This window comes from Pongo abelii, chromosome 16, assembly GCF_028885655.2.
Source record: "Pongo abelii isolate AG06213 chromosome 16, NHGRI_mPonAbe1-v2.0_pri, whole genome shotgun sequence".
In the NCBI taxonomy this organism is placed as follows: Eukaryota; Metazoa; Chordata; class Mammalia; order Primates; family Hominidae; genus Pongo; species Pongo abelii.
In genome coordinates this window covers 53,731,299-53,739,955 of record NC_072001.2, presented here as the reverse complement: position 1 = coordinate 53,739,955, position 8,657 = coordinate 53,731,299, and positions in this window count along the sequence as shown.

Sequence of the window (8,657 nt, the reverse complement as noted above, 5' to 3'; positions counted from 1 at the left end):
CCTGCCTCAGCCTCCCAAAGGGCTAGAACTACAGGCAGGAGCCACTGCACTCAGCCCTCTATCTTTCTGATATACCATCATAAGTAAACAGACTTTTTAATCTTAGGCTATTGACCAGGAGCAGTGGCTCATGCCTGTAACCCCAGCACTTTGGAAGGCTGAGGTAGGCGGATCTCCTGAGGTCGGGAGATCGAGACCAGCCTGACCAACATGGTGGAACTCCACCTCTACTAAAAATACAAGAATTAGCCAGGTGTAGTGGCGGGCACCTGTAATCCCAGCTACTCGGGAGTCTGAGGCAGGAGAATCGCTTGAACCCAGTAGGCGGAGGTTGCAATGTGCTAAGATCGCATCATTAAACTCCAGCCTGGGTGACGGTGAGTCTCAAAAAAAAAAAAAAATCTTAGGCTATTTTCTCATGGTCACAAGATGGCTACCTCTGCTTCAAGCATCATATTTATAGCCCTAAACTATAAATATGGTTTATTCCCTGAGACTGCGCACATTGCCAAATGGAAAAAATCTAGTAAGAAAGATCTGTGAGTTGCCAGGTGTGGTGGCTCATGGCTTTAATCCCAGCACTTTGGGAGGCCAACGTGGGCAGATCACGAGGTCAGGAGATTGAGACCATCCTGGCCAACATGGTGAAACCCCGTCTCTACTGAAAATACAAAAATTAGCTGGGTGTGGTGGCACGTGCCTGTAATCCCAACTACTCAGGAGGCTGAGGCAGGAGAATAGCTTAAACCAGGCAGTCAAAGGTTGCAGTAAGCTGAGATCACGCCACTGCACTCCAGCCTGGCGACAGAGCGAGACTCCGTCTAAAAAAAAAAAGACCTAGGAGTTGACAGAAATACAGGTAGAAGAAGTAAAGGGTAAAAAAGGCTGATAGGTAGGCATTAAACAGTGTCTATCATTGCTAAAGAGTAATATAGCCAGGATTCAGATGAACCTCTGTTCAAAGCTGTAATACCTCTCGTCTGTTGAATTGCCTATCACTGATGTGAGGTGGAAAAATCTCAGAAGGCAAGCCTAGAATGTGATTGTTCTATACATGTTTAACTCTGATGACTTGTACCATGCCAGCCTGAAGAATGAGTGTGCTATAAAAAAGGGAAAGAATTTGTTTAGTACCTAGAGATGAAGACCCAAATAAGCATTGTCTAATTACAAATGTTCTGCTCAGCAGAGAGCTATTCTGTTATAAGGCAGGGATTATTTTTCTGGATTAGATGTGCCCATAAAAATATCCCTTAAAAAGATATCTTTTATCTTAACTCCATACTCACCAAGAAAATTTCTGATACTTCATTTGGCTTGCCAGGTAATTGGATACCAGAAAGGGATGGGTGTGTGGAGTTCTCTGATAAATCTACACAAGTGTTTGTTTCTCTGAAAGTGCATAGTTCCCACTGGGAATAAATTCATGGATTAAGAGAAGAGCTTCAAGACAACCCATGTCCAGACTGAAATTTATTATGTAATAAAAGTGGAACCACAAGTCATTATGAAAGAAACAGATTGTGTAGGAGATGTTGGAAAACTGGTTCACCATATGGAAGGAAATAAAACATAATCCACATCTAACATCACATATGGAACCTAAACCATTTAAAGACCTAAATGTGAATGGTAAAACTATAAAGTTCACAGATTAAAAATATAGACCAGTATATTTTTAACTTAGAGGCAAAGAATAAATTTTTAAACAATATTTTAAAAGCCCAGTGAGAAATCAGTTTACATGGAGTAGTTGGTTTCTCAGGGAGCATGTAAGAAGAGGGTGTTCACTGAAGAAATGTATATGGTGCTGGGGAATAGGGAGCAACATGGATGCCATCACTGAGAGAGACAATAGGTTGGACCAGGTGCACTGGCTCATGTCTATAATCCCAGCACTTTGGGAGGCCAGGGTGGATGGATCACCTGAGGTCAGGAGTTTGAGACCAGCCTGGCCATCATGGTAAAACCCTGTCTCTACTAAAAGTACCAAAATTAGCCGAGCATGGTGGCAAATGCCTGTAATCTCAGCTACTCGAGAGGCTGAGGCAGGAGAATTGCTTGAACCCAGGAGGAGGTTGTGGTGAGCCGAGATCACACCACTGCACACCAGCCTGGGCAACAGAGCAAGACTCTGTCTCAAAAAAAAAAAAAAAGAGAGAGAATAGGTTGGATATAATGGATCAGGTGTACCCTATAGCAAGCACATAAAATCATACGTATTTTGCATAATACATTCAAATAAAAAGATATCTATTAAATACGTTAAATTGCCAATGGGAGTAGGGGAATGGAAACAGTATGGTGATAAAATGGAATGAATGGATGAATAGATAGGTACATAAATAGAATGGGGGGTCTTCATGGGACCAACAATGATAACATGCCAGTTACTGAAGAATGCCATTTAATTCAACCCTTGGTACCTAAGATCTAAATACATAAAAAATACATAAATTAACACATGTAGGCATGCATATATACAGACATTTATGTACAGTTTCATATATAAATATAAATTTTTTGAAGTTAAAAAAATGAATACATGAAGATTCTTGTTTATTAGTTTTCTTTTTTTTTGAGACAGAGTCTCGCTCTGTTGCCCAGGCTGGAGTGCAGTTGCACAATCTTGGCTCACTGCAAGCTCTGCCTCCTGGGTTCATGCCATTCTCCTGCCTCAGCCTCCCGAGTAGCTGGGACTACAGGCACCTGCCACCACGCCCAGCCAATTTTTTGTATTTTTAATAGAAACAGGGTTTCACCATGTTAGCCAGGATGGTCTCAATCTCCTGACCTCACGATCCGCCGGCCTTGGCCTCCCAAAGTGCTGGGATTACATGCATGAGCCACCATACCCAGCCTGTTTATTAGTTTTCTTGTAATTTCTTTTTTCTTTTCATTCTTTTTTCTTTTTCCTTTTTTTTTTTTTTTTTGAGATGGAGCCCTGCCCTGTCTTCGAGGCTGGAGTGCAGTGGGGTGATCTCAGCTCACTGCAACTTCTGCCTCTAGGGTTCAAGCAATTCTCCTGCCTCAGCCTCCCAAGTAGCTCTGGGACTACAAGCATGCTCCAACATGCCTGGCTTATTTTTGTATTTTTAGTGGAGATGGAGTTTCACCATGTAGGCCAGGCTAATCTTGAACTCCTGACTTCAAGTGATCTGCCCACCTTGGCCTACCAAAGTGCTGGGATTACAGGCATGAGCCACCTCACCCAGCCAGTTTTATTGTGATTTCTTATAGTTGTCCTGATAAAATTCAGTCTTGGAACTCGCAAAGCTGAATCAGAGCCTGCATCTGGGACCCATCAAACCCCGCCCCAATAAGTAAGCCTAGTCCATGAACATCATGTCTCTTTCTTTTCTTTCTTTTTTTTGAGACGGAATCTTGCTCTGTCACCCAGGCTGGAGTGCAATGGTGCGATCTCAGCTCACCACAACCTCTGTCTCCCGGGTTCAAGCAATTCTCCTGCCTCAGCCTCCTGAGTAGTTGGGATTATAGGCGTCCACCACCATGGCCGGCTAATTTTTGTATTTTTAGTAGAGACAGGGGTTTCGCCATGTTGGTCAGGCTGGTCTCAAACTCCTAACCTCAGGTGATCTGCCCACCTCGGCCTCCCAAAGTGCTGGGATTACAAGCATGAGCCACCATGCCCAGCTTCGTCATGTCTCTTTCTAACTACAACCATAAATTTGGAAGATTTCAATTATTAAAATTGGATTCCATCTTTCTGTCTGGTTAGAATGTATCCTTCCTTTCCTTCAAACAGGAAGTTATAAATTTTCTTTTTTTTTTTTTTTTTTTTTTTTGAGAGGGAGTCTCTGTCACCCAGGCTGAAGTACACTGGCATAATCTCAGCTCACTGCAACCTCCACCTCTCAGGTTCAAGCGATTCTCCCACCTCAGCCTCCCAAGTAGCTGGGACTACAGGTGTGTGCCACCACACCGGGCTACTTTTTGTATTTTTAGTAGAGATGGGGTTTCACCATGTTGGCCAGGCTGGTTTTGAACTGCTGACCTCAGGTGATCCACCCACCTAGGCCTCCCAAAGTGCTGGGATTACAGGTGTAAGCCACCACACCTGGCCTACATTTTCATTTTTATCTCTACTTAGTTACTGTCTCTTTGTCTAATTAAGTACTTCAGTTGATGGGAAGAGTTGGGCAGTTATTAAAGATAGATAAACTCATTTGCACTAACAGTTTTCACACTCTCGGTATTATTACAGTAAGTTATTTTCTTGGTCAATGTAGTTTTTTTGGTGTGAAAGTAGATATCCTTTTTTCGTGTTTTAAAAATAACTCCTGATATTTGAGGGATAACATTTAAGGTGAAGACACTATAAATAGAAAACTATCTCACTGAATTGTAAACTGGCATTTAGAATGGAAAAAGAAAAAAAAGAAGTGTGTTTATAAATGGAAGAGAATGTTTGTACAGGAGGCCAACTGTTGTTTTTAAACTAACCTTGATGCTAGGATTTAACCCTTTGCTCCTAAGGACATTAAATAGGTTAACTTCTAACCACTTGGAATCAAAGGGCAACAAGGACAAAATTATGAAAATTCTTAGGTAATGCCTGAATTTAGAAATTCTATAATCTAAGTGCCAAGTAAAAGGTCAAGACAAATCCTTTTTAGCCTGGCTTTTTATAACGGCAAGTTTGTAAGTTAAATAACCAGTATATTTAAGGAAAATAGCTGCACAAGTAAAGCGAACTGTTAAAATATCTGCTTGATTTTAAAAATCCAAATGAATATACAAAAACTTTTATAATAACCAATAGAAAACTTAGAACAGCTAAAAATGTGTCTAAATTATGTGCTTTTTATAGTTCCAGTCCAGCTCCAAAGGAACATTATGAGTTTGTGGCTTTACGCTTTCTTCCTTTTAAAATGCCATTTATATGCATACAGGTGTAGCTCACTGCTAGTGCCTGGTGTTCCAGTTTGCCTCTAGGCAAGACTAGCTGGGAATGCATTTTGCAGATGCTAGACACTACACGCCCTCATCTCCCATAAGATATAGGACTTAAAGGCAAAATTGTAACAAATTCTAATTATATGCCTACCAGACTAAAATCTGTGGACCAAGTCACTGTAGTTGTAGAAATAAAAAATAGAATCAATCCAATCAAATTGCCAGAAATAATTCAATAAAAGGGGTTCTCCAAGGAAGCAAGTTTTTCTAGACAAACAGAAAGAGGTGTTTGAAAAAAGAATTACTAAATTGATAAGGAGTAACCTAGGAAAGATGTGCTTCTTTAGGATTTTATTCAAGAACCAAGATGTATTACATTATTTAAACAACTGCTCAAAAAAACAAGATTGCAGGCACTGTCATTTGTCTCCTGGTGCTTTCCAATTGGAGAACGAAAATTGAAAAAGGAGAAAAAGGCACAGAGACGATTAGAGGAAGCTGACTCCAGGAAGTAATTTTGAAAATATTCTGTCTTGTACCTATTAGGCTAATTAGGCTTTGGGCAGAGAAAGGGCTATAAAATAAGGTGACTATTTAATTTATTATCCAGACATTTTGAGAGTGAAAGGGAGCACTGTTAATAAATACGCAAGGGTAATAGGTATAAACAAGGACTGTCCCAGGCAAAATGGAGGTATAGTTCCCCTAACTGTAAATGTGGTACTAGTTCAGGAGCACTAGAGATGCTTAGCTGATGTCTGAAATTCCACAGGCTTTATTCCTTTTTTTTTTTTTTTTTTTTGAGATGGAGTTTCGCTCTTGGAGTGCAGGTGGTGCGATCTCAGCTCAACTGCAACCTCCGCCTCCTAGGTTCAAGCGATTCTCCTGCCTTAGCCTCCCGAGTAGCTGGGATTACAGGTGCCTGCCATCACGCCCAGCGAATTTTTGTATTTTTTAATAGAAACAGGGTTTCACCATGTTGGCCAGGCTGATCTCCAACTCCTGACCTCAGGTGATCCACCCGCCTTGGCCTCCCAAAGTTCTGGGATTACAGGCATGAGCCACCGCACCCGGCCAGCTTTATTCCTTTGACTTAAGTCAACAAGGCAGTTGGCTCAGTTTCCTGGAAGAAGTAACCACTAAACCTATATATATATAATTTGAGACAGGGTCTTGCTGTGTCGCCCAGGCTGGAGGCATTGGCACGATCACAACTCACTGTACTTTTCATTGCCTGAGCTCAAGCCATCCTCCCGCTTCAGCCTGCCTAGTAGCTGGGAATACATGCATGAGCCACCACAGCAGGCTACTTTCTTTCTTTCCCTTTATTTTTTTTTAGAGACGAGGTCTCACTGTGTTATCCAGGTTAGTCTTGAACTCCTGAGTTCAGGTGATCCTTCTGCTTCAGCCTCCTAAACTGCTGAGATTACAGGCATGAGCTACCCTTCTTCCTAGCCAATCATTTATATTTTAATATGAACAAACTTTTCAGAGTCTTCTCAGAGGGCAAGTTGGGAGCGACTCTGCCGCCAGTCTGGAGATCTCTGAACTATTTTTGGCTGAGGGAGGAGGAAAAAGATAAGACCGACCCCCACCCAGGGAAGTATCCGCATGCAACCACAGGTGTCAACCAGGCCTCCTTAGCTCAAAGGATCTGTGCTTACCTATGCCCATGAAACACATGTTCCCCCAAAGATCCCATCTCATATCAGAATATAGAGAGTGAGCTCCCAGCTACTCATGGATCATTCTGTTCTACATAAGCCAGTTTAGAAGCTCACAGGATAACTGCCTTTTTTATGAAGTTGAGTGACTGCTTTTCCTTCATTTCACCAACTAGAGAAAAGTCCCTGGTTGAAGTTTTAACAGTCCCATACCACACCCAGAGTGGGAGCACTGAGGAAAGAATGGGGTGAATAACTGTGAATTCATGCTAAAAAGCATCCTTTCTCACAAAAAAGATTATGGGATTTTTTTTGCACTTCTTAACTCTGAGCAATTTATATCTCAGAGCAATTTACATCTCTCATTTAATCACATCTTAACCTGAATGCATGTATTAAAAACAGCCACAAAATAAATAAATGAATAAATTAAAGTCTCTAGGCTATAATTTGGGCCATCTTTGACCAGTAATTTGCATCAATGCCATCCTTGCTTTTCACAACAGGTTATACAAGCAAGGTAATAGCCAGTGATCACTCACTTTTTATGAATATATAAATGAATACTAGAGGATGTCTCTGGAGAAGATTACAGGTTTTATATAAAGCTACTTTTAGATATAAGGTCCTGAAATAGAAACTTACAATCTGAGCAGAAATCAAATGGCTCCAGGATTCCTGTACCAAGGTGTTCTTGCCAAAAGATCTGCTAGGGCAAATGCATCATCTGTAAAAAGGCTAAAAACCAGCCTATAGTCCACCCCAGCAAGGTTTGCTGTCTAGAGTAGCTGCGTCCAATAGGACATTCTGCAGTGATGGACATGTTCAGTATCTGTGCTGCCTGACATGGTAGCTATTAGCCAAGTGTGGCTATTGAATACTTGAAATGTGACTAGTACAACAGAGGAACTGAATTCTCATTTTGTTTTGATAAGTTTAAATTCAAATACCCACATGTGAGTACTGGCTACCTTATCGAACAACACAAGTCTAGAGGCTAATCCAGCCTAAAGAAAGCAATCCAGGCCAGGCACAGTGGCTCACGCCTGTAATCTCAGCACTTTGGGAGGCCAAGGAAGGCGGATCACCTGAGGTCAGCAGTTCAAGACCAGCCTGACCAATATGGTAAAACCCTGTCTCTACTAAAAAAATACAAAATTAGCTGAGTGTGGTGGCGGACACCTGTAATCCCAGCTATTTGGCAGGCTGAGGCAGAAAAATCGCTTGAATCCAGGAGGTGGAGGTTGCAGTGAGCCGAGATTGCACCATTGCACTCCAGTCTGAGAAACAAGAACGAAACACCGTCTCCAAAAAAAAAAAAAGGAAAGAAAGCAATCCAAAAGTCACCTTTGAATTCAGCAAGGAATCTGACAACATTTCATAACTTAATATTTTAGCTGTATAAAAAACTATACTTTCCCCTATTAAATTATCTCAATTCGGCCAGGTGCAGTGGCTCACGTCTGTAATCCCAGCACTTTGGGAGGCTAAGGCAGGCAGATCATAAGGTCAGGAGTTCGAGACCAGCCTGGCCAACATAGTGAAACCCCATCTCTACTAACAATACAAAAATTAGCTGGGTGTGGTGGCCCGCGCCTGTGGTCCCAGCTACTCAGCAGGCTGAGGTGGGATAATTGCTTGAACCAGGAGGTGGAGGTTGCAGTGAGCCAAGACTATGCCATTGCATTCCAGCCTGGGTGACAAAGTGAGACTCCGTCTCAAAAAAAAAAAAAACCCAAGTCTTCACAATGGCCTTCTAGGCCTTTCATAATCTGGCCTTCCATCCCTCACTACCTTCACTCATTACCTCTGGGATTTCAGCTCCTGCTCTATCTACTCTTACTCATGTAGCCCCAGTTCTAGTGGCCCCCTTGCAGCATTCTTGCCTCAGGGTCTCTGCGTTTGCTGTTTTCTCTGCCTAAACTACTCTTCTCTTACCTATACTCACGGCTTGTTCCTCCCCTTCCTTTCAATTAATGTTCAAATATTATGTTCTCAGTGAGGCCTTTCCTGACCACCCTATTTAGAATTGTAATGCTCACCACCACCCAGACTCCTTACTTCTTTCCTCAACTT